Source organism: Schistocerca gregaria, chromosome 7 (assembly GCF_023897955.1).
Source record: "Schistocerca gregaria isolate iqSchGreg1 chromosome 7, iqSchGreg1.2, whole genome shotgun sequence".
NCBI lineage: Eukaryota > Metazoa > Arthropoda > Insecta > Orthoptera > Acrididae > Schistocerca > Schistocerca gregaria.
This window is the reverse complement of record NC_064926.1, coordinates 125,670,085-125,697,723: the sequence shown is the minus strand read 5'-3', so window position 1 is coordinate 125,697,723 and position 27,639 is coordinate 125,670,085. Positions and strand designations below refer to the sequence as shown.

The window sequence follows — 27,639 nt, the reverse complement described above, 5'->3', positions numbered from 1 at the left end:
AATAGTCACAGCTCTTAATGAAAGAGACTGACGGAAAAAAATTCCAACACCAATTAAATAATTAATGTAAAGCACTCTGTCTTCAGCCCATCAGAGGTCCACCGGGACCATCCGACCGCTGTGTCATCCTCAGTGGAGGATGCGAATAGGAGGGGTCAGCACACCGCTCTCCTGGTCGTTATGATGGTATTTTTGACCGAAGCCGCTACTACTCGGCCGAGTAGCTCCTCAATTGGCATCACGAGGCTGAGTGCATCCCGAAAAATGGCAACAGCGCACGGTGGCCTGCATGGTCACCCATCCAAGTGCCGACCACGCCCGACAGCGCTTTACTTCGGTGATCTCACGGGAACCGGTGTATCGACTGCGGCAAGGCCGTTGCAAAAACTAATTAATGTAGAAAATAAAATGTCGGGAAAAAAATTGTCTATGTTACATATTCAAGTGATTAACAAAGACACGGTCCAAATGGCTCTGAGCACTATGGGACTAAACTTCTGAGGTCATTAGTCCCCTAGAACTTAGAACCACTTAAACCTAACTAACCTAAGGACATCACACACATTCATGCCCGAGACAGGATTCGAAACTGCGACTGTAGCGGTCGCGCGGTTCCAGACTGTAGCGCCTAGAACCGCTTGGCCACCGCGGCCGGCCAAGTGATTAACAGTGCAGGATCACAGGTTAATGTAAGCGCGAAATAGGCCATTCCAAATGTGAACTGTTGGTACATTAGTGGCCAGTGCATTCGCCAGAATGTTGACTACAAGCAAGCAAACGTGATGTATTGTGTCCTACATGTGTCGGATGTCAGTTTGTGAGATGGAATCCCTTGTATGGTGCACTTGATAGGTCAATACAGGGACGGTTAATGCTGGTTATGAATGACGCTGGAGTTGTCGTCCGATGATGTCCCATATGTGCTCGTCTTGAGACAGGTATGGTGCTCGTGCAGGCCAAAGTATCATGCCAACACCCTGTAGAGACTGTTGGGTTACAACAGCAGTATGTGGGCAAACGTTGATGAATAGCAGCACAACAGGTCGAATCACCAGATGGACATACAGTTCTGCAGTCAGCTTGCGTAAGATAATTATGAAAGTGCTCCTGCTGTCAAACGAAATCGCACCGTAGACCGTAGCCCCATGTGTACGTTCAGTGTGTGTAAAACGCAGGTAGGTTGGTTGCCGTCCCTCAGCTTGCCTCCTTCTAATCACACGCAGCCATCACTGGCACCGAAGTAGAACCGGCTTGCATCAGTAAACATAAAAGGCCTCCAGAATACACAACAGATATCCACCCTGCTCTCTCTTCACACCAATAAAATCGCAAACGGTGGTGAGGTGGGGTCAGTGGAATGCACGCTACATGCCACCTGGCTCGGGGCTCTCCTTGAGGTAACCGATTTGTAACACTTAGTCGTGTGACTGTGGTGCCAAGTACTGCTCAATTTGCTGCTGCAGATGCATTAGGATGCGCCAGGGTCATACATAGATCACGACGGTCTTTCCTCTCGTTATTGCTACATGGCCGTCCAGATCCCGGTCATCTTGCGATCGGGCATTCTCGTGACCACGGCTGCCATAAATCATGTATAGTGGCTACATTCCTCCCAAGTCTTTGTGCAGCGTCGTGGAAGGAACATCCATCTTCTCGTACTCTGTTCCACGACCTTGTTCAAACTCAGTGAGGTGTTGATAATAGCTATTTCGACGCCTTAAAGCCATTACTGACTAACATCATCTCCAATCTCAGACGTAAACACCTCTTACGACCGTTACAGCGTATATTTTAAGCAAACCTGCTTTGCATGCTCATAGCGCTGCTACTAATGGCAGTTTTATGCGACTGGCGTGCAATTTGAATTGACAACATCTTTCAGATGAAGAAACACGCCTAAAAACTTTCGGTCATGTCACATAACTACTTGTTGGTATTGCGATTTAATGTATCTGAAAAATTAAATACATATGTCATCAGCGCATTCAACGGGACTGGTTTCCTTCATTCAGCCAGGCAATTCCCGTGAGTGGGCTAAAGGGTAGTAGGTGTTAAATATTACAGATCTCTAAATAAGTGACAATATATTTCATATTATTATTGGAGTATTTTTTGTTAGCAACAAAGCAGACACTTATTGCAACGGAAGCATCTGATAGAGCCGTCTGTGCAGTCCTGGCATACAGGAATGCGGATGATTCTGAGCACCCTATGAGCTGTGCATCCAAAACATTGACTCACAACCAACGCAGGTACTCCCAAACTGAAAAAGAAACGCTGGCCATCATCTTCGCATTAAAGAAATTCCGTGTTTTTGTTTGTGGCACAAAATTTCACCTGGTCACAGACCTTAAACCGCTGATCACCTTATTCAGTCCAGCAGCGAAAATTCCAGACAGGACTTCTCACGGCCTCCAGCGCTGGGCTTTATTTTTGGCGCGCTTCCACTATGCGATTCACTTCCGCAACACTACTGAGCGTGCCAAGGCTGATACCCTCTCCCGTCTTCCACGGGTCACGATCCAAAGTTCGACAAAGATCAAATTATGTGTTTTCACATCGATGAAGAAGCAGAAGCTGCCGTGGATTCTTTTCCCATTACCAGCTCCCGGGTCGAAGACGCAACCGGTAGCGACGAGGTACTCCAACAAGTCCGGAATCACATACTTATGGATGGCCCAGACGACGACCTCCAAAGACTTCCCGTCATACAATCAATTCTTTAATTCCCGCCGTCAGCCCATGTTGATCGATGGGGTAATTCTACTCGTTTCCGGCGAAGGACACACACGAGTAGTCATTCCTTATTCTTTACGTCGGAACTTCCTGCAGCTATTGCACGAGGGTCACTGGGGGTTTCCCGAACTAAACTCCTGACTAGAAGGTTCCCTTACTGGCCGTGCATGAACCAAGAGATTGAACGACTCACGCAAATATGTCCATCCTGCCAAAGCCAACGGGCAGCCCCATGACATTAACTTGCTTCTTGGCAACCATGTGCTCTCCCTTGAGAGCGAGTAAACATTGATTTTTCCGGACCAGTGTTTAACGCCATGTTCTTGATTACGGTTGATGCCTACTCCCGATTTCCGTACACTGTCTGCTGCAATTCCACGACAACTACCAACACCATCACAGACTTAGAGAAAGTTTTTGCAATTGAGGGTCTGCCGGGAGTGCTCGTAACTGATAATGGTCCACAATTCAGCGAGAAGTTTCGTTCTTTCTATGCCCAGCATGGCAATCACCACATTCCACAATCGAATGGAGAAGTCGAGAGGATGGTCCGCGCAGATGAAGAAATACCACCAGGATCACTCCACCGATGCATCAGAACTTTTTTTTAGCAGTTACAGGTCCATCCCCATCAGAGCCAAAGTCCCGTGGAACCTCTCCACAGACGGCAGCCCCAGACCCTCTTGAGCCTGCTGAAGCTGACACCATGGCCAGCACCACCACTGCCTGCATCCAGGTTCTGTCCTGGAGTCTAGGTATGGGCGAAAGAATTTGGTCGGCAGCCTGCTTGGATTCTGGAAACAATGGCACAGCACCGGAGCCGGAAGGTCTTCAGGGTGTAGCTTCTGGATCGGGAGGATCTGCAACATGCCGATCAACTTCTTCTCCGACTAGTTTCTCAACAGTTTTTTCTGTTCCCCTTTCCGCACCACCATTACCACTCACCGAGTTCCCATCCTACCCCAAGCCACCCAGCCAGCGTAACGACACACTTATATGTGCCTTTTGCCCACAGCCAGCTAACGAACACCACACCCCAACAAGTGCGACTTACCTCTGACGTCCCCCAGCTTCAGAGGCTGCACTGTCCGGATTACGGGATGTCGCCCAGTAACTAACCATGGGTAATTCTGGATGAAGATGAAGAAATGCCGCTGGCTCCTCCTGCTCCACCTTCTCTGCTGCTGAGGTTCACACCATACAACCTTCGCCCCGCGGCTGGGGCGTTTTCGTCTGCAGACCCCTGTGCCACGAGTCACCAACGCCGCATAGGACTCAGAGGAAGACCCCATGGATGTGGCGTCCATTCGCAGCAGATGTTTCCCCTTTTCCCCAAGGGAGGAGGGGTGTAGTATCCAACACAATTAAATCTCCGCATCGAGCAGAGGCGCGCTCCATCACCCGCGGCCGAGAAATGCATCTTTCTTACACATTTGTAACTGTGAATTTTTGTTTATCCTTGGGCATGAAAGCTGTAAATTCGAAACCGTTAACTTTACTTTTTGAATACAATAACCCAAAACTAACTAGTGTCTGGCTGCTGTAGACCATCGACTTTTTAAATCAACATGTGTTTCCTTTCTCTGATCGAGCATTCCCTTTTTGTATAATGTATGTCATAAGCAGAGCCATATCCGACACACACAAAAAAGTTTGACTCGACTTTCGATCTCACGAGTGTGGCTCGCGATGTGTACTTTTGGTCCGCATTTGTTACACGAGTCGGACTCTTCAAGGTCTGGCAAGGGATTAAATAAATGGACCAGCTGTCCTGGCAGTTGCAGTTTCCCTTCGAGCAGGTAAAAGAACTCCAACGTGCACATTTTCTGCCCAGTGACCTTGGAGACATCGGACTCCTTCTCGTGTTTCAAGGATATCTAATACCAGAATAGATGATACTAACAGGGGATGTGTGGACAAAGGAGTCGGTGTTTACTGACCGTGAAAAAAGGATAAAATACGCTGTAGCAGTGATATACTTTGGAACGAAATCAACCCACAATTCTGCATTGCTCGGCGTTACGGTGTTCCTCTCTGGGAGAAATTAACAACAGAAAAACAGTATAAAGTAAAAGATGGTAGACTGTCCAGTCTTTAGAGCGCGGTATTCAGTGTAAAGAAATGAATAATTTTAAGCCTTTCAGACCCCCTGGCTACAACCGTGTGCATTAATTTTTATTGCGTGTTAGCTGCAACAAAGATGTTTTCTCCAATACAAACAGAGGTAAACATTTTGAATGTTCAACCTTTTCATCATGCGGCAAGTGCTGCCAACCGTTGGGCATCACTATGAAAATATCACCAAGTCAATGTAGCAGTGCACAGCATCTCGTGACGACCACAATACACGGATGTCGTTGGCTCGCCATAAGTCACTGTTTAACTACATATTGTTATTGTTATTTTTCATGGTAATTATTTACAATTTCACTATTTATTAAAATACATAACATTTTGTGATTAGTTATTTTAGTTGATAAAATGAAGTAGGCGTGTACACAGTATCTCTTGCATCAAAAATCATTTCAAAAATCACCTACGAGTAGTACCACATGAAGAAAAGTTTACCTTCCTTCAGAAAAAAATTCAGATCTGAAAGGGTTAAGTAAATTAGAAGACAGGATGTGGTTAGCCACGAGAAATGTCGAATACGGGCGCAAACGTGGCATCGCGACGGTACTTACCACGTCGTTATCGCCGAATGCGTGATTTGGGAAGCTTGTGGCACAAGCCACTTCAATGTCAAATAAATATGGCGGTGAATTCTGCACTAATATCTGTAACGAAGTGACACCTGCTAAGACCTACAACGGAGTAAGATCGGGGAACGTCTATTCGTGGTTTCATGGACTCGGACGCAGCACGGCAGTATGCCTGCTCCTAGAGAATCTAGCTCCTATAGCCACGTTTACCGGCAGTGTCAGTGAAGACAGATTCTGTGGATTCTGGCTGTTGGGGTGAACGGACTTCTTGGTGTTTGTGGGTTGAGTAACCTATCGTTTCGCCAGGACAACAACCGCTGGAGAATCTGCGTCCACTTAACCGTCAGTGTGTCTGCAGCAGAAATCTGAATGCAGCTCTCCGAATATTACTGATTTGCGCCAACTTGTGACTCTCCGAATTTAATTGATCAGCGAATATTAAAAATGATCCATTCCTGCCATCCGATGGTCCTTTGCTCAAGCGACGCATTGGTTGGTCCAAGAGGCTAGGTGAAATTGATATTAATGTACAAATCTGCTGACTAAGTTTATCGACTTGTCAATTAATTACGCAATAGTCCGTGACTAATGACTTTTGAATCGTAATTAAGTGTACCATATTAATTTCTGATGAGACACGTGTTTACTACGTATTTATGCAGTGATAATGTTATAAAATTTCACGGGTGATCGAGAAGGGTAAATATATCAGTTTGAGGTTACGTCCCCGGTCTGGAAACGAAAAGAAAATCGTTCTGATACATCTGGAAGTGGAATACATGTACCGTACTGTTGTTGCTAAGGTTATATGGTAGGCAGCTTTCGGAGTATGTAATACGTACCATAAAATGTCCAATAAATATGGACTCTAAAATGGGTATCTTATGAGCTATGAAGATTTTTTCATCTTCGCTACTGTGAAACACATCTGTATTGAGCAAGTGCTCAAGGCTTTTGTGGTAGCGTATTTTAGAGCCCGTATCCACTGGACATTTTAGTAGAAAAAAATGTATTTTGGCCGTCATTTCTAATACAATAAAACATGTTGCCATCATGGCCGTCAAACTAGAACAGCATACTCCACTGTCCGCTGCGTGTCCTTACCTATTGCATGACGTCACATCCATCTACCACAGAGGGTGCGTTTCAGTATTTTACAATCACTTGAAGTATATACAGGGTGTTTCAAAAAGGTACGGCCAAACTTTCAGGAAACATTCCTTACACACAAAGAAAAAAAAATATGTTATGTCGACATGTGTCCGGAAACGCATACTTTCCACGTTACAGCTCATTTTATTACTTCTCTTCAAATCACATTAATCATGGAATGGAAACACACAGAAACAGAACATACCAGCATGACTTCAAACACTTTGTTACAGGAAATGTTGAAAATGACCTCCGTTAGCGAGGATACATGCATCCAACCTCCGTCGCATGGAATCCCTGATGCGCTGATGCAGCCCTGGAGAATGGCGTATTGCATCACAGCCGTCCACAATACGAGCACAAAAAGTCTCTACATTTGGTACCGGGATTGCGTAGACAAGAGCTTTCAAATGCCCCCATAAATGAAAGTCAAGAGGGTTGAGGTCAGGAGAGCGTGGAGGCCATGGAATTGTTCCGCCTCTACCAATCCATCGGTCACCATATCTGTTGTTGAGAAGCGTACGAACACTTTGACTGAAATGTGCAGGAGCTCCATCGTGCATGAACCACATGTTGTGTCGTACTTGTAAAGGCACATGTTATAGCAGCACAGGTAGATGTTTCTGAAAGTTTGGCCGTACCTTTTTCTAACACCCTGTATATACGACCCAGTGGATTACATTTGCAAGAAGCTTGGTTATTGTATTATTACACTCAAACGTGGGTGTCACCTGGATCCTGCTGACGCTCTCGATAGCATACGCATGGCAAGTGGATACCTCCTTACATGCTACAAGAGTCTTACCACCAAACTACTCGTCTGATACCTAGGAAACACTGACTCATACGATGAATCACACTCTACTGCTGCATTGCATGCTACAAGTGTCTTACCAACTAAGACCTCATGAGACTCTGTTGAGATCTGATAAATTACACTATTCAAATGTTCTCATGGAAAGAAGTATATCGAAGTTAACTCATACGTTGATCTGACACGTTAGACGCTCTGTAGCACTTTCGAACGATGCTTTCCAGACACGTTCTTCCATGGATCCTCTAAGATACATCAAGAAGTCCCGTTTCATTTTAAGACATCACGTATATTGCACATTGCATAAAATACAGTTAACGTGGACCCTTCATTGACTCTGAAAGCTAAACAGGGAAAATGAAGTGTCACTACATCACTGCTTGGCCATAAACATGTATATATCGTACTACACGAGCCATTGCACAGGGTTGAGAAAACTTTGTATCAATATTAGTGATTTTCTGCTGTTACGAGTCAGTTTATGTTCAGACTGTCACATAAGCCAATAGTCAGTATAGTCAATTCTCTAACGCTGCATGATTGCACTGCTGATTAGTCCTTCTTCTCCTTTCTTCTCAATAAGGTGAGGAAGACCTGTTATTTTCGCAGTCTTCAGGGCTTTCGCATTTTTCAGGGCTTTCGCAATCTTCAGGGAAGTTTAATTAAAAGCACCGGAGTGTTATGAAATTGTTTGGTGCTTAAACAGGCCTCCACACAGGTAAAGAGCACCGAAATGGCAGTCTCTCACGTCTGCACAGCAGGAGCTATGTGCTGGCAGACTGCGTTTCATATATACTACATTGTGACAGACGCTAAAAGAAATCCTTTTCTCCAGATACGACCTGTCGGTCAGGAGATCACACAGAGATTTAGACCAAGGGACCAGCTGTTGGACATTGGCGTGCCATGAAGGAATGTTGGTTTAAATCTCATTAAAGGGGTCTGTGATTCGCTTTTCTAGGTAGAAGGCGCGTTTTACAGTGTGTGACTACCTGCAATAACTGTGGTTGGCCATGGCTGGAAATGGGAGAGATTTTCTGCTTTCTGTCCCATGACACACTATTATTGTTTAACCACGACGGAATCTATTAAACTAGGGATTGTTAAAGTTGTTTATAAAACTAATATTGTTTGGAATTGGCAAGGTCTGCTGGAACTGGTCGACGGGATTGTGACACTGGCAGAATCAAAAGTTTCCTGGAGAAAAGTCAGAGACACACTTGTGATAAGGACATCAAAGAGTACACTTCCTTCAGGGATGCCATCAAGAACACGCTTCACCTTAGATAGTCATAGCAGATATTCACAAAGACAGATGTCTTCGAGTTAGAGCAAGGTACAGTAGCTGAGCTGAACCCATAATTTACAGTGTTTCTACAGCCGCCTTCTACACTCGCATCATTTAAGAGTGCTAAGCATAAGCTGTTGGTGCAGCCAGTGAAGCGAAGGTGATGCGAAGCTAGTTAATGTGCATCAGGGTTTTGTTGCAAAGATTTAACTTTGACAGACAGATACACTCCTGGAAATGGAAAAAAGAACACATTGACACTGGTGTGTCAGACCCACCATACTTGCTCCGGACACTGCGAGAGGGCTGTACAAGCAATGATCACACGCACGGCACAGCGGACACACCAGGAACCGCGGTGTTGGCCGTAGAATGGCGCTAGCTGCGCACCATTTGTGCACCGCCGCCCTCAGTGTCAGTCAGTTTGCCGTGGCATAAGGAGCTCCATCGCAGTCTTTAACACTGGTAGCATGCAGCGACAGCGTGGATGTGAACCGTATGTGCAGTTGACGGACTTTGAGCGAGGGCGTATAGTGGGCATGCGGGAGGCCGGGTGGACGTACCGCTGAATTGCTCAACACGTGGGGCGTGAGGTCTCCACAGTACATCGATGTTGTCGCCAGTGGTCGGCGGAAGGTGCACGTGCCCGTCGACCTGGGACCGGACCGCAGCGACGCACGGATGCACGCCATGACCGTAGGATCCTACGCACTGCCGTAGGGGACCGCACCGCCACTTCCCAGCAAATTACGGACACTGTTGCCCCTGGGGTATCGGCGAGGACCATTCGCAACCGTCTCCATGAAGCTGGGCTACGGTCCCGCACACCGTTAGGCCGTCTTCCTCTCACGCCCCAACATCGTGCAGCCCGCCTCCAGTGGTGTCGCGACAGGCGCGAATGGAGGGACGAATGGAGACGTGTCGTCTTCAGCGATGAGAGTCGCTTCTGCCTTGGTGCCAATGATGGTCGTATGCGTGTTTGGCGCCGTGCAGGTGAGCGCCACAATCAGGACTGCATACGACCGAGGCACACAGGGCCAACACCCGGCATCATGGTGTGGGGAGCGATCTCCTACACTGGCCGTACACCTCTGGTGATCGTCGAGGGGACACTGAATAGTGCACGGTACATCCAAACCGTCATAGGCCGGCAAGGGAACTTGCTGTTCCAACAGGACAATGCACGTCCGCATGTATCCCGTGCCACCCAACGTGCTCTAGAAGGTGTAAGTCAACTACCCTGGCCAGCAAGATGTCCGGATCTGTCCCCTATTGAGCATGTTTGGGACTGGATGAAGCGTCGTCTCACGCGGTCTGCACGTCCAGCACGAACGCTGGTCCAACTAAGGCGCCAGGTGGAAATGGCATGGCAAGCCGTTCCACAGGACTACATCCAGCATCTCTACGATCGTCTCCATGGGAGGATAGCAGCCTGCATTGCTGCGAAAGGTGGATATACACTGTACTAAGTGCCGACATTGTGCATGCTCTGTTGCCTGTGTCTATGTGCCTTTGGTTCTGTCAGTGTGATCATGTGATGTATCTGACCCCAGGAATGTGTCAATAAAGTTTCCCCTTCCTGGGACAATGAATTCACGGTGTTCTCATTTCAATTTTCAGGAGTGTAGTAGCACCCATCATGCACTTTGGCGAAAGTACTGGTTTTGTTCTTACTTTTCCGGAGATCTTTCTTCAAACCACTAACCATTTACCCAGTCATTGTCATTGTCCATGGTGTGTTTCGGTATTAAGCTTTCATATATCTTCTCACATGTTCCAAGGCTATAATTCATATCTGCTAACTGTTTTCTACTTATTAAATGTTTATATGATTGATTGAAACGCTAAATCATTTCGTTTCATGTTTCAGAGATTTGAGTTTTTATCGAGTAGGCGTGACAACGAGCATATATCGAATCCAGACACTAGGATCTTAACTGGTTCATACAGCGTACGTCAGGGAAAGTTACTCTGCAATGAGTCACATTAGTGTCTTGTAAGTGACTTTGAGATTTCCATTGCCGGCCGCTGTGGTCGTACAGTTCTAGGCACTTCAGTCCGGAACCGCGCTGCTGCTACGGTCATAGGTTCGAATCCCTCCTCGGGCATGAATGTGTATGATGTCCTTAGGTTAGAGACATACTTCCTTCAGGGTTGGCATAAAGAACACGCTTCACCTTAGATAGTCATAGCAGATATTCACAAAGTCTAGGGGACTGATGACCTCAGCAGTTAAGTCCCATAGTGCTTAGAGCTATTTGAACCATTTTTTCGGTTTTCCATTACAGATGCACCACATTCTCCCAAAACCCTTCGAACTACAAATACAAGCCTTGTATGGTTTTCCCTGATAAAGAATTTATATGTTATCCCGTTTAATATTATAACAGTCCGGGTACGTATGTATTTCTTTTATTCCCAACAAAATATTAATTTTAAAGGTAAAGCTACCAAAATATTAATTTCAACATGTAGCCAAGTGGTGAGAGAAGGCCAAGACGTGGGGAAAAGCCCTTAATGATTTTGGTAAAAAATTTATCTCACCCAATGAGCAAATAATGCCCACGCCAGGACCCAATTTCGATTTCGACGGTATACAATACGCAGAGAAAAGATCATATGTGGAGAAGGAGTGGAACAAAGGGCTAATTGTAAGAGGTTCAGAATCGAGAAACCGCCACTGCATTGCAGATACAAGAAAATTGTATTTTGGACTTTTTATTTGTACTTGCGTCAGGCTAGGACTATTGCACTGTTGAGTAATATTTTAAAAGGCTGTTAGGATGTTACTGAGTTGCATTGGCTATATTATTATTCAAGGAATCTATATTCTGTTTCGTTCTCAGCAGTCCGTTGTTTCCTTTGCAAGGTAAGTGATGTGAAAGTGATATGACCTATTTTCAGCCAGTTTAAGGCAGTGAACAATTTCTTTTTCATTTCTTAGACAACTTTTTGCTCTTCGTTTTGTCATTTATTATTTTTCCGTAGTTGCCAGCGGAATATTGTTGAAGGCAGTCAGGCATGCATTTTAGGGTCTCACATTTATGGCATCCGTTCATCCTTGAGGGATGATGGTGAAGCATGCTTGGTTCAGGGTCTGCAGCGTTGGCTGTGGCTAAAAAGTCCCACTCGAGAGTGGCAGTCCCTACTGCAGTTCGGACATGTGAAATTTGAGGGACGTCGAACAGAAGCCGCTCTGTCTCTCCGCTTTGTCCTCTTCCTGATTTGTTCCTGTGTGCGTTCGTCCTCTGAGTGCTTGACGCCGTTGCTCACAGTTACTCGCCACTTGACACGGTCATCTGCAATGCTTTCCCAGCGACTTGGATTGATTCTGGTCTTGGTCAGGTCTCTCTTGCATACATCATTGAAACGAAGATGCGGTCGTCCCACTGGCCTCACACCCTCCTGAAGTTCTCCGTGCAGCAGTTGTTTCGGTATCCGTTCAGGATCCATGCGCTTGGCATGTCCCAACCATCTTAAAAGTCGATGACTCAGGAGTGCAAAGATGCTGGTTGTGCTTGCACGATGAAAGACTTCGGTGTTGGGTACTCTATCTCTACAAGAGATCTGAAGGATCTTCCGGAGACAGCGGAGATGGAAGCTGTTGAGTCGAGATTCGTGCCTAGAAAGAGTTGTCCATGTCTCACAGCTATAGAGAAGGGTGCTTATAACACAAGCGTTGTAGACTTTTAATTTAGTTTCTGTGGTAAGCAGTCCGTTGTTCCATACTCTGTTTTTCAATCTAGCCATGACAGATGATGCCTTTGCGATTCTGTTAGTAAGTTCAGTGTCCATGGACAAGTTGCTACATAATGTGGATCCCAAGTAGGTAAAGTAATCAACTATCTGGAGAGGATTGCCATCAATGCTAATGGATGGAAGGTTGGTAGTGCTCTGCGTTCCATCCAGGGTCTCACATATGACCTTCATATCGGTAACTTAAATTTTCCAGGTATATTTGTTTTAGGCCCCTTCAAGTGTTGTTACATCGCACCAACAGTATGTAATGATTGGATCTAAATGATAGCAATGGAGGGATGTAGTATCAGAGGGCCCACAATGATCAGTACTGTGTCCACAACCTTTCTCATTACATGTTAACCATGTGTCAACTGTTCTCTCCCACTGAAGGTATCACCTATACGTCGACGACCTTGACTTCGTTGTAAATGCAAGTCCAAAAATCCTGTGGACAGCAATCTAGCATGTTTACACTGACCTATCTGCATCAGCTGCGTCGGCGCATAGTTAACCCATCTAAAACGCAAGCAATCTTAGTCGCTCACAGACTTAATACAACGCAGTTCAGAGAATCTCTTCCACACTTTAACCCTAAACGGCATACAAATAATCTCCTCCTGTTCTGCAAAGAACTTGGTGTTAATTCTGGACCTTCACTCAGACTGAACAGAAAACTGCAGTCTGTAGGTAGATGTCAGCGTTATTTCATGCAGTCTGTACAAATGTGTCAGCGCCATTTCATTCTCTATAGAAATATAAAAAAAGCATTTCTTTCGAGGTCAAAAAGAAGCTCGCAGCGTCACTAGTAGTCGAAATACTTGACTATGATTATGCTATTCTCCAACGACTTTCGCACTAACGTTCACGCAGGTTAGAACTGGCGTCGAATACCTATGCTCGATACATTTCTGACGTACGCTATTTCGAACATATCACTCCTGCCTATGAACAACTGTCATGGCTATGAACCGATAAGCGTAGAGACTACCATAGTTATGCGTGCTCTACTGTCTTCTCAGTCGTTGCGCCCCCTCTCATGTATCTTCGACTTGCACACTACTGTCTGTAAAGTACAGTAGAAATACTCGTTCCCAACAAAGTAAAATCCTCTCCGTGTCATCACAAAACGCCGCCATGTTCTGTAACTCATGTTATTGTATCAGGAATCCGACTTTGGAATAGCCTTCTTCAAAAAAATCAGAAAATTAAATTCCTCCGGTACTTAAAAAGACAGTTAATGCCCCACTTTCTATCACAGGAGCCATCTCCCCATATAGCAGTCCACAGCTCACTTTCGTCAAAGCCCCGACTCGCACAACTTTTCCCTCAACCATGCTGGCAGAGTTCTTTACTTAAGTTCTGTTATCTCTTGGATTCCTATACTCCTTCTTTACCCCTTGCGCTTCTATAATACTAAACAAGTATTCACATATGCTAAATTCATCTACATAATTCTTAATGCCCTTTGCTATTATTATCAATTTTCTTGTTAGTGTCGATTACAATTAGTATTATTGTTATTATTTTCCATTACTATCGTCATTATTAGTGTCAATAATAATGATAATAATAATAATAATAATAATAATTATTATTATTATTATTATTATTATTATTATTATTATTATTTTTATAATACCTGTTATTAATGTGACTGTTTTTGTATTATCTTTGGTATATGTTGTTGGTCAGATGAAAGAGATGGCGTTAAGGCACTAATCTGGTCACGCCAATAAACAATAAATAAGTAAAAACAGCCCTGGTTAACCCGAGAAAAGCAGTAAGAATTTTAAAAAAAAGGAAGGGGCTGCTACAATACAGATTTTTGGCACTACCAGTAAATATTTACAAGATACGATTTGCTGTACGTGCTCTAGATGTTCACGCTAACACTAACCATTTAATTGGATACTGTCGGTTTCTACCCGTTTGGTACAGGCTCTTCACCTCATGTAACGTTAGCGCCGTCCATTAATACGACCTTAGTGCCCAACAGTGGTTACGTCCAGCGTTCTGTTTTGCGTATAAACACGCTAACATGAGGTAAGAAACACATCGCCAAGGCTACCGGCAACTGATGCCGGCAGCGTTACAGAGGACGACCGACCGAATGAATGAATAAGTAAATAAATAAAATCCAGGACCAGCAGCTTTTCGGAGAGTGGCGGCGTTGCTGTCCCAGGAGGAACCAAAGGAAAAGTCGCAGAAGACGACCGAGGAGGAACCGATCTATATCTTCCTCAGCCGCTCATAATGCCACGCCTGAGAGTAACGGGTGCCGCGAGAAATGAGATTTGCCTCCGGGTTAAGAAGTAATTTCACTTCCTTTTCAGCGGCGCCCGCCAGCCCCTTAATCCCTTCCCGGAGGGCCCTGCCCGGCCATTCTCTCGTGGCTCCTTGCGTCTACGCGCACGTTGGATCCTCCGGCCCCCCTACCAATTCCGCGTCGGCCACCACCATTGGTTCATCCCCCCCCCTCCCCCACCCCTGGTCCTTCTAGGCCACCAGCTGATCCTTTCCATTCCTTATCTTCACCTGGCAGCCGCCCTGACTGCCAGATCTTTGCGGAGTAGTCTGCTGCGAACCCTGGGAGACATCGAAACCCAGCTCTCCGTTCCCCACTCAGCCTCACACCTGCTAACGGATGTTACCAACACCCGGGAGAGAGAGGGAAAAAAAATTAATCGAAGCTCCCGAACGACGCGGTGTTTGCTGGTGCTGCTGATTGATTTTCCGGAGTTTTAATCAAACGGTTCCGCCTGATTAAAAGGATGGTCTCGCGAAGACCCGCTCGGTACGACAAATTACATTTCTCCCGACAGGGAACGAGCTCTTTTTACCATATTGATTCATAAGTCACACCAAGTTTACTAACTGGTCCTCGTTCTCTCTGCCTTCAATTTTAGGTGCAACATAGTTAATATATTAAAAAGTAGATTACTTACTCCTCCTGTCCCTTCTATTTTTCATTTTTTGCTTCCTAGCTCACGTATTTCTATACTTTATTCTGTAGCTTCATTATCCCAATATTTTCGTTTTCCCGATATCTTCACATTCCAAATATTTTGTTCCTTCCCACATTTCCCACAACGCAAATTTCATTTCATAAACAAAACACGTCTTCAGATAATATTTCTGTAAATTTTTGGCGAATATGTGAGACCAGTATTGTAAATTATCGATTACTTACGTCCGTCTTCACATTTTAATCTCCAACAACATTAATGTAAATTCTAGTATATCAGAACTTTTTCATTTCGTCTATTTGTTTATATTGTAGTTCTCAGTTTTTGCTCGTATAAATCCTCCAGCTGCCAGCCCTCGATTCTTTTATGTTTACTTTTATCCTCCTCTCAGATTCAGCCCTCACTAGCTGATTTGTTGAACGCAATAGTTCGTCTAACACGTCTTTACCTCTACCCAGGGAAATTATCTCATCAGCGACTTCAGTACACATATACCTTAGGTTATCGTTCGTCGTAGGAGTAATACAGGTAGTAACATAATTAGTATCGCACAACTGAAACTGTATTATAATACATGAAAGATGTTGCAGTGGAAATGGGTTAGATGATGATCCATTCGAGAGACAATAACCAACGTATGGTTTCGAGTCGCCACTGACTTCTATATGAAATATTGTGCTAGTTAGTAGAAATGTATTTGAAATTTACGCTTTTCCATCTGCATGTAATTGGGCACGAACTTAAAAATGATTTACTTCAACAAGAAATATGTAACTTACTGAAGAGTAAGGGGCGTTCAAAAAGAAAAGAGCCGGAGGCATAATTACAGAAACCAGTACCTGTATGTTAGAAGTATTGACCCTGGCTGTTGAGACACTTGTCCCACTGTGACACAAAGGGGTGAATGGCTGTCTCATAAGATCCTCGGGGCTGCGATGTTAACCAATTCCACACGTAAAGGTGGACGTCGTCACCCGAGGTCAATTGTTTGCCCCCCAGAGCCTTTTTAACGGGACCAAAATTGCATAATCACAGAAAGAGAGGTCCGGATTGTATGGAGGGTGGCCGAGAACCTCCCATTTGAATTTCTGCAAGAGTGCCGCGACTACGTAGGCTATATGAGGCATTACATTGTCGTGGAACCGAATGACCCCACAGGTGAGACTGCCTGGTCGTTTTGATTTGATCGATTGGCGAAGGGTGGTCAAGTTTTCCAAGTAATGTTGGCCATTCTTTGTTGTCCCGTGCCTCAGAAAGTGAATCAGAAGGGGGCCATCAGGGTCAAAGTAGAACGTCAGCATAACCTTGTAAGCTTATTTGTCCATCGCTGACACAGAAGACCGCAAACCTTCTTTCCTTCCCGTCTGGGTAAGCTGTGCAGTGACTAGATTACATGTAAAGCTTACTGGAACAGGGTAAATGTTAGCCACAATGAAGTCGATAATACAATTGTAATACTGGGATTTTAATTTGATATCCCTCCCAACTGACAAAATTTACAAAAAAAAGTGAATTTCTTTGTCCACCCACACACTCCTGAGAATGGCACATTAACAATTTGCAAATACGCGCCCCTATTACCGGCAGCTACGATAAATACTCGGCACCTCGCAAGCATAACTACCAGATCAAGAATATTAGGTAAGTTGTTGGAAGTGGTTAAGCGTTGGTGAAAATCTCGCTTCTGAGCACACAAAGAGTTCTAACTGCAGAACTCTGCACGGAATACGCGCTGGTGCAGTGCTGCGATACAGACCGTGGATGTTCCTTCGAAGACGATGGCCAAGACGCCGTCTCCAAGTCCGTACTGCTCGATGGCTGAAAGCGAAATCCACTCACTCCACAATTCTCCCGTCTCCCTCGTGTACGTAAACGCGGCGGAAGAATACTCTGTTTCGGCCAATATCGAAGGCTCTACACCATCGCCGAAATCCCTCTAACGGCATTTCTGAGATCTACCCAATGATCGAGTAGGTCATAACACCCCTAAGCAAACGAAATTCCCGTCTTCGCCACTTGTTGCCCAGCACAGGTGGTTCCGGATGCCGGGCTACCCCCAAAAGCGCCGTATTGTGACGCGTTTCCGGTGACCGCTACCTGCCGCCCACGGCGGCCCGGCGAGCTACCGCCATCTGCAGACTTTACACTCCACAATTCTCAACTTCCGACGCTTTTCACCAGCGCTTTAAGTTAGTGGCTCAGACATGCAGGGAGTACTGTTCGAGAGTGCCTCATATTTATCATAATTCAATAGAGCCGTGATCTATTGCCCTTGCCAGTCCTTTTATTATTAATACTAATGTTGGTAAGCTAACATGTAATTGCCCATGTCCTGGCACCTTACATCTTTTCCTGCACTCGTGTGGACGATGACGTCCATCTGTATGTGCGGAACTGGTTCACATCGCAGCCCTGGGAATATTATGAGACAGTCATCCACCGCTTTGTGTCACAGTGGGATAAGTGTCTCAACAGCCAGGGTCAATACTTCTGATATACAGGTATTGGTTTCTGTAATTACGCCTCCGGCTCATTCTTTTTTGAACGCCCATTACAATACTGTGTAACAATTTACTGTAAATTCATACTTCTTAAAAGAGATATTTCACCTATATTCACGCATTTTCATGTAATACCTAACTCCCTATGCACTGAATTAAGAATTCTCTCTCTAACACGCTTGGGTCATCTCGTAAATCTTGACAAGACTATTGAGTTCGCTGCGCCATTTCTTAACAGTATCAATGGTGGTGCCCAACACTTATTCATTTCGATATTATTCCTAGCAGAAATATCCAGAACATTGGGGTCTTGTGATCAACAAGGTAAAGTACAATCCGTGCTCGACCTATCTGTCTTGGACCACACAGCCGCTTTCCATGTTGTCTCACATCAGCAGCACAATGCACTAGTGCTCCTCCATGCGTACCCACATTTGCCAGCCATTGCTTATAGGTGACATTTATGCACAGTAAGATAGGAACTTAATAGAAAAGCCGATACTTACAATATACACTACTGGACATAAAATTTGCTACACCACGAAGATGACGTGCTACAGACGTGAAATTTAACCGACAGGAAGAAGATGCTGTGATATGGAAATTATTGGCTTTTCAGAGCATTGGTACAAATGGTTCAAATGGCTCTGAGCACTATGGGACTTAACTGCTGTGGTCATTAGTCCCCTAGAACTTAGAACTACTTAAACCTAACTAACCTAAGGACATCACACACATCCATTACCGAGGCAGGATTCGAACCTGCGACCGTAGCAGTCGCACGGTTCCGGACTGCGCGCCTATAACCGCGAGATCACCGCGGCCGGCTTCACACAAGGTTGGCGCCGGTGGCGACACCTACAACGTGATCACACGAGGAAAGTTTCCAACCGATTTCTCATCCACAAACAGCAGTTCACCAGCGTTGCCTGGTGAAACGTTGTTGTGACGCCTCATATAAGGAGGAGATAAGCGTACCAACACGTTTCCGACTTTGATAAAGGTAGGAATGTAGCCTATCGCGTTTGCGGTTTAGCGTATCGTGACACTGCTGCTCGCATTGGTCGAGATCCAATGACTATTGGCAGAATATGGAATCGGTGGGATCAGGCGGGAAATGCGGAACGCCGTGCTGGATCCCAACGGCCTCGTATCACTAGCAGTCGAGATGACAGGCATCTTATCCGCATGGCTGTAACGGGTCGTGCAGCCACGTCTCGATCCCTGAGTCAACAGATGGGGATGTTTTCAAGACAACAACCATCTGCAAGAACAGTCTGACGACGTTTGCAACTGCGTGGACTATCAACTCGGAGACCATGGCTGCAGTTTCCCTGGACGCTGCATCACAGACAAGGACGCCTGCGATGGTGTACTCAACGACTAACCAGCGTGCACGAATGGCATAACGTCATTTTTCCGATGAATCAGTCCGCATCTCGTGGTCGTTCGGTAGCGTTCTCGCTTCCCGCGCCCGGGTCCCCGGGTTCGATTCCCGGCAGGGTCAGGGATTTTCTCTGCCTCGTGATGTCTGGGTGTTGTGTGTTGTCCTTAGGTTAGTTAGGTTTCAGTAGTTCCAAGTTCTATGGGACTGATGACCATAGATGTTATGTCCCATAGTCCTCAGAACCATTTGAACCATTTGAACCGATGAATCCAGGTTCTGTTTACAGCATCATGATAATCGCATCCGTGTTTGGCGACATCGGGGTGAACGCACATTGTAAGCGTGTATTCGTCATCGCCATACTAGTGTATCACCCGGCGTGAAGGTATGGGGTGCCATTGGTTACACGTCTCGGTCACCTCTTGTTCGCAGTAACGAGACTTTGAACAGTGGACGTTACATTTCAGATGTATTACGACCCGTGGCTCTACCCTTCATTCGATCCCTGCGAAACCATACTCTTCAGCAGGATAATGCACGACCGCATGTTGCAGGTTCTGTACGGGCCTTTCTGGATACAGAAAATGATCGACTGCTGCCCTGGCTAGCACATTCTCCAGATCTCTCACCAATTGAAAACGTCTGGTCAATGGTGGCCGAGCAACTGCCTCGTCACAATACACCAGTCACTACTCTTGATGAACTGTGGTATCGTGTTGAAGCTGCATGGGCAGCTGTACCTGTACACGCAATCCAAGCTCTGTTTGACTCAATGCCCAGGCGCATCAAGGCCGTTATTAGGTTAGAGGTGGTTGTTCTGGGTACTGATTTCTCAGGATCTACGCACCCAAATTGCGTGAAAATGTAATCAGATGTCAGTTCTAGTATAATATATTTGTCCAATGAATACCCGTTTATCATCTGCATTTCTTCATGTTGTAGCAATTTTAATGGCCAGCAGTGAAATTGTTATAACTTGAACAATATTATACACTGAAATCATTCGCGACCGTAACCAGACGGACGTTCAATAAGTATTGTTATAACTTGAACAATATTATACACTGAAATCATTCGCGACCGTAACCAGACGGACGTTCAATAAGTAATGCAACATATTTTTTCTCTCCAAATTCAAGTTCAAAATATGCGGATTTCGCTGTCGGACATAGTGGAATATTCCAGCTTCAGTCCCCACAGTTTCATGATTTTCCGATACGTCGCGGCGCTACATACATAGCCTTCAAAGTGGTGTCTGTAACACAGATGCGTTCCAAGCAGAGAATTGTCATTAAGTTCCTTTTGTCGGAAAACCAGAGCATCATAGGTATTCATAGGTGCTTGCATAATGTCTACAGAGACCTGCCAATAAACAAAAGCACGGTGAGTCTTTGGGCGAGGCGGTTGTCATCGCAACAAAGTCGAGCAAAACTGTCCGATCTCCCTTCGTAGCAACTGGCCTCACATGGCTGTGACTTGTGTAAATGTGGAACGTGTAGACACTCTCATTCGCAGTGATCGACGGATCACAATGAGACACCTCGCTGCTCCACTGGATGTTTCTATTGGTAGTGCTGACGTCCTCATCCACCAGCTGAAGCACTCAAAGGAGCGCGACCGCTGAGTTAATCGTCGTCTAACAGAATACCATAACAGCAGCGAAGGACTGTCTGTGCCGAATTGCTGGAGCGCGTTACGAGGCTGATTGTGACAGTTTTTTGTCGAACATCGTCACGGCACGACGTTGGCTCTGACATCGACCAGTAGAGGTACCATGCCGCCATATATGTCCTCCCAGTAAGGAGGCATAAGAACGTCTCATTGAACGGATATTATGTTAAAACATACGGTTTTGTAGCTAACAGAGTGAGGAATAACCGTGTACTGGAATCCTGAATAAAACCAACTTGCTTTCAGAAAAAAATATATTGCATTACATATTGAACGCCCCTCGTACCTGACAAGCGAATCAATGCTTTTGCTTCTTTAACATACATTTTCACCATCGTCAGCTTTCACTCCACTAGAAAGCGAAAATTAATTTTGGAAACAATCGCCCAGACCGTGGATAAGCTATGTCTCCGTAATATCCTTTCTTCCAGAAGTCACGAAAGCTATGCAGGAGAACTTCAGTGAAGTTTGGAGGGCAGGTACTGATGGTAGTAAAACTGTGAGGACGAAACGCGAATCGTGTCCGGAGAGCTCAGGTGGTGAAGTTCTTGCTCGTGAAAGTCAAAGGTCCCATATTCGAGTCCCAGTCTGGCACACAGTTGTAATCTTCTAGGAAGTTTCATATCAGAACACACTCCATTAAGAGTGAAATTTCATTCTGGGGACAATCCCCCAGGCAGCTGCTAAGACATTTCTCTGCAGGACCCTTACTCCTAAAAGTGCTAGCCCGGTAAGTTACAGAGGAGAACTTCTGTGAGGTTTGGTGGGCTAGGAGATGAGGTACTGGCGGAAGTAAAGCTGTGAAGACAAGTGGTGAGTAATGCTCGGGTAACTCAGTTGGCAGAGCCCTTGCCCACATAAAGCAACGGGCCCTGCTTTGAATTCCTGTGTGGCACACACTTATTATCTTCCAGGACGTTGAATAACAGAGAAATTCAAAACAGCGCCTTTAACAGGAAAAGTGATGGCTACTGAGTTTTATGACGTAGAAACACTATTGTTGGGTGGCCATGTAGCCACAGAGAACCACTGTCAATTCTGACGCGTATGTGGCAACCCTTAACAAACTGAATGCTGGAATACGTCGCTTTGGAGAACATAAGCGAAACGACAATGTTTTACTGCTGCATGATAACGCCAGCTCACAAGTAAGTGAGAAAAACACCACTGAAATCGCAAAGCTTGGGTGGACAACACTGAACCACCTACCCTACTGTCTGATCTGGAGGCATCGTGTGATCACCACCACTTTGGCCAGCCGTGGTAGCTGAGCAGTTCTAGGCGCTACCGTCTGGAACCGCGCGACCTCTACGGTCGCAGGTTCGAACCCTGCCTTGGGCATGGATATGTGTGATGTCCTTAGGTTAGTTAGGTTTAAGTAGTTCTAAGTTGTAGGAGACTGATGACCTCAGAAGTTAATTCCCATAGTGCTCAGAGCCATTTTTGAACCACCACTTTGGCAAGGTGAAGGAATTCCTTCGTGAAACGAGATGAGAAGCTGATGACTCATCTTCTGAAGGCTGCTAAACAGTGGCTCAAACGAGCTGGTCCTGACTTCTACTGTACAGGTATACAAGCCGTAGTTTGATGGTGACGTAAGGCAATTGGAAGGGATGGAGGGTATGACGAGAAATGACATTTTTTTCTGTCAAGAATGTATCAACGTACTGTAAAAATACCAAAGATATGGAAAACAAGTTGGATGCTTAAAAAAAAATATTGTGCATACCTTAGGCGCGACAGGCACTCTTACGGGTATTCTTTTATGGCACATATTTTCTCTACACAAATACTGAGTATTTAGTAACGGAATCAGTTGGTAGTGAGTAGTCAGACATTTGAGGTCGAGACTGTTGGAACGACCGGACGGATGGTAATTGGCCGTCCGGGAGGATTAACGCGCAGATGCGCTGCCAGCCACTCGGGCATCGGTAATTGTGTGCGCAGTCCCGTGGAAGGACGAGCGTGACACGCGGGATCGGTCATCTGCGGCGTGATGCGCAGGGCGCCCCGATGTGACGCACCTCATCCGGAAATGTTCTCGTAATCGCGACGAGGGTAGTGGCACTGCAGTTTCCGTATAGCAGGAGATACCTACCCATACTTGTATTAAGGACTGAATAAGGCACGAATGAGTTCGCCAGTGCAGTGGACTATTGCTTAATTACTGATTATACAGTATTTTGTTTCTGTAGCTATTCGTGGCCGAGCGGTTCTAGGCGCTAGTCTGGAGCCGCGCGACGGCTACGGTCGCAGGTTCGAAACCTGCCTCAGGCATGTATGTGTGTGATGTCCTTAGGTTAGTTAGGTTTAAGTAGTTCCAAGTTCTAGGTGACTGATGAACTCAGAAGTTAAGTCCCATAGTGCTCGGAGCCATTTGAACCATTTTTTGTAGCCATTCGTTACAATAGAAGTAAAGGAAAAGCAGTGAGTGGAAACGGAAGCAGATACGAGGTGTCCTGGAGGAATAATAAATATTTCATAAAGGAGTAGTACAGATTAATTCGAGTAAAATATTTCATAAAACAGTGTCTAATTGTTATTGGCTGAAAGATTACAGCTGTTAGAATTTAACCAAGACACTAGAGGAGGAAAAAGGAGAGTGATATAATTCCCAGTTGATATTTGTAAGTAAATAATAAATGTCGTATGAGTAGGGCATCCCATCGAGTAGACCGTTCGCCGGGTGCAAGACTTACGCGTCGATGGGGATGAAATGATGAAGATTACGACAACACAATACACAGTCCCTGAGCGGAGAAAATTTCCGACCCAGCCGGGAATCGAACCCGAGCCCTTAGGATTAACATTCTGTGGCGCTCAGCACTTTTTTTTATCGTTTTGTTCGGTCGTTGCGGACCTCACATGACATCCGTTCAACGGCTGTTGATCTTTGTACTCAATTTTTTATTACAGAGGCCAACCAGTGCTCTGACCGAATACGCTAAGCTACCGTACCGGCTAAAGGGGAGCCAACAGCACCCGGTGACAAAGCTGAAGGGAAAATGTGCAGAGATCTCGATGGACAAGGAATGTGACCACATATTCCGCACTATCTTTCAGGGTATTTTCAGCTTAGATGACGTATCCCTTGACGACTCTCCTCCCTGGCACTCTCTGGTTAAGAAGTCGACTGATGTACTCTGACGTACCTGCAGCGTTTCCATTACAGGACTCGTTGGCAAATACCATATCAGCATACTCAGCATATTTAAGTACGTGCAGTATGCTTAAACTACAGTGAAGAGCCAAAGAAACTGGTACACCTGCATAATATCGTGTAGAGCCCCCACGAGCACGCAAAAGTGCCTCAACACGACGTGCAATGGACTCGACTGATGTGTGAAGTAGTGCTGGAGTGAATTGACACCATGAATCCTGCAAATCTGTCCATAAATCCGTAAGAGTAAGGGCGGGTGGAGATCTTTTCTGAACAGCACGTTGCAGTGCGTCCCAGCTATGCCCGATAATGTTCGTGTCTGGGGAGTTTGGTGGCCAGCAGAAGTGTTGATACTCAGAAGAATGTTCTGGAGCCACTCTGTAGCAATGCTGGACGTGTGGGGTGCCGCACTGTGCTGCTGGAATTTCTCAAGTCCGACGGAATCCACAGTGGACATGAATGGATGATGGTGCACCTGTCAGAGTAGTATCTAGACGTATCAAGGAACCCACATCACTCCAACTGCAAACGCTGCACACCATTACAAAGTTTCCACCAGCTTGAACAGTCCCCTGCTGACATAGAGGGTCCATCGATTCATGAGGTTGTCTCCATAGCCGTACACGTCCACCCGCTCGATACAATTTGAATCGACATCAAAAGTCCGATGTCGGAGTTGACGGACCCCGGCGAGGCGTAAAGCTTTGCGTCGTGCAATCATCAAGTATACACAAGTGGACTTTCGGTTCCGAAAGCCCATATCGATGATATTTCGTTGAATGGTTCGCACGCTGACACTTGCAGATGACCCAGTATTGAAATCTGCAGCAATTTGCGGAAGGCTTGCACTTCTGTCACGTTGAATGATTGTCTTCAGTCGTCATTCGCCGCGTTCATGCAGGATCTTTCTCCTGCCGCAGCGATGTCGGAGATTTCATGTTTCATCGACTTCCTGATATTCGCGGTACTTTCGAGAAATTGTCGAACGAGAAAATCCCCATTTCATCGCTGCCTCGGAGATGCTGTGTCCCCTCGCCCTTGCACCGACTATAACACCGCGTTCGAACTCACTTAAAGCTTGATAACCTGTCATTGTAGAAGCGGTAACCGATCTAACAACTGCGCCAGACCCTTTCTGTCATATAGGCCCTATTCTGCCAGTTTACACATCTGTGAGTTTGAATACCTATGTTCCTCAAAAATGGCTCAAATGGCTCTGAGTACTATGGGACTTAACATCTGTGGTCATCAGTCCCCTAGAACTTAGAACTACTTAAACCTAACTAACCTAAGGACATCACACACATCCATGCCCGAGGCAGGATTCGAACCTGCGACCGTAGCAGTCGCGCGGTTCCGGACTGAGCGCCTTAACCGCGAGACCACCGCGGCCGGCTCCTATGTTTCTTTGGCCCTTCAATACCTGTAACAGAAATGACCAACAAATCATAGTCACATTCATAGTTTAAAAATGCAGTTATGTTAAATAAAGCACAGCTTCACAACTTGAACTTCAAAACAAAACTGACAGTCGATAGATAAACCTATAGCAGCTGGACACCAATATGCGAAATGCATACTCATCGTTGAGATCAGCTGTAACTCCGCGAAGAATAGAAGTTTGACACACCTTGTATGGAAAATTTTATTTGAATTGGTGTATACTACTAACATCATCTACTCAAATTTTGACTGTTCTTCCTGAAATTCTCTACATGGTTTGCTTATAAACACTGCTAAACACTGCTAGAAGAACACGAATATCAACGACTAGTATGTTAAATCTATTTTGATAGGGATTCATCTGTTGTCTTATTGCTTGGCTTGAGGAGTACGCTTCCTATGAACGCAACAATTATAATCATTCACCATACAATGACTGGTTGCGCATTAGTGCGAACTGACCCCTCAGAAGAAACTGAGTACCGCTGTCACATTGTTTTCTAGTAAAGTACACAGATGGCAGTTGTTATTTGTGGATGTTGTATTCAAGCGAACACATGCCATGCTACAACTTAATACGGTGCAAGTTGCAAGGGCGATCTGCCTGATCCAAAAAGCATGGACTTTCAGTCTTATTGCTGCAGATGCCAATGTCGCTCTATGTGTCACCCATAGTTTGTTGGTACGCTACAGAAAAACAAGTCAGTACACAAGACGGGTTGGGCAAAGGTCGCCGGCGTATTACAACCCAATGTGAGGATCGATCTCTGGTCATCTGCACTGCTGGCGTTGCATGGATGCCGCCAGAGCACTGCAAGATGCTCTCAGAGGAGCCGATGTGTCCGATGAGACTGCAATGAGCGGGCTACGAAAAAGGACCTTACGACGCAATCGTCCCGTTCTACTGCCCCGCTTTACTCGACAACTTCTTGCAGGGCGCCTTCAGTTCTGCCCTTCCCATCTCAACTGGCAGCTCCGTCTTTGGCGAAACGTGCTATTCACGGACGAATCCAGATATCCTCTGAAGCAAAGCGATGGCCGGTTTCCTGTGCGGTAACCCGTGGAGAGCGGCACCTCCCAAATGGTGTCCTGGCAATCGACAGATTTCCAACTTTCTGTAATGTTGTGGGGAGGCTTCAGTGTTGACAGCCATAAGATCTTGTCGTTGTCCACGGTCGACTTACAGCCAGGCACCAAAACTGAAAACTAGATCCCTAAGTTTGTTCCACTTTCATGACTTTTCACAGTCTGCCCGGATATTTGAGCAGCTTTTTTGAAACAGGACTCCATTACAGGTAACTGCATCATCTGCTAAAACTTCGAGGTGTTGTTGTTGTTGTGGTCTTTAGTCCAGAGACTGGTTTGATGCAGGGGCCATGCTAGTCTATCCTGTGCAAGATTCTTCATCTCCCAGTACCTACTGCAACCTACATCTTTCTGAATCTGTTTAGTGTATTCATCTCTTGGTTTCCCTCTACGATTTTTACCCTCCACTCTGCCCTCCAATACTAAATTGGTGATCCCTTGATGCCTCAGAATATGCCCTACCAACCGATCCCTTCTTCTAGTCAAGTTCACGAATGAAAATGTGTGCAGAACCGGGATTCGAATCCAGGATCTCCTGCTTACTAGACAGGTGCGGTAACCAATGTACCATCGAGACAGAGTGTTAGCACAACTGCGCGGAATATCCCGGCACGCATCACTGCCGATCCACACTCCCACTCAGAGTCGCCTGTCTTCAGCCCCTGTCCATTTCCTCCATACCCGCTACTCTGAGACTCCCACAGGAGGTCGGACTTATTTGTGGGTCCGCAGTGAAGAAGGTGGATCCATTTCCCATTTAGGCGAATCAGTTATATGAATGCGTGGTGTCTGTAGTTTTGAACATGCCTATCTGTTTGTCCGACTGTTAAGACCCCTTTTTCTTAGCAAAGGGTAGACGATCAAGTTCAAGTTATGTCACCTACTAAGATGTATGGTCCGTTGCCGGTGTAGACTATTTAAGCGTCTAAATCAATGAAGTCAAAACTTACGGCCATTTGTGTGCCGTATTTTGATACTCACAAACTCCTTCA

The 27,639-nt window shown here is 45.7% G+C and overlaps 1 protein-coding gene across 1 annotated transcript in view; it reads right to left on the bottom strand.

The window, feature by feature from the left end:
- LOC126281361 (semaphorin-2A-like) overlaps positions 1–27,639 on the bottom strand; it is a 2,101,799-nt gene that overhangs the window by 962,248 nt on the left and 1,111,912 nt on the right. The gene's annotated exons all lie outside the window — the stretch shown is intronic.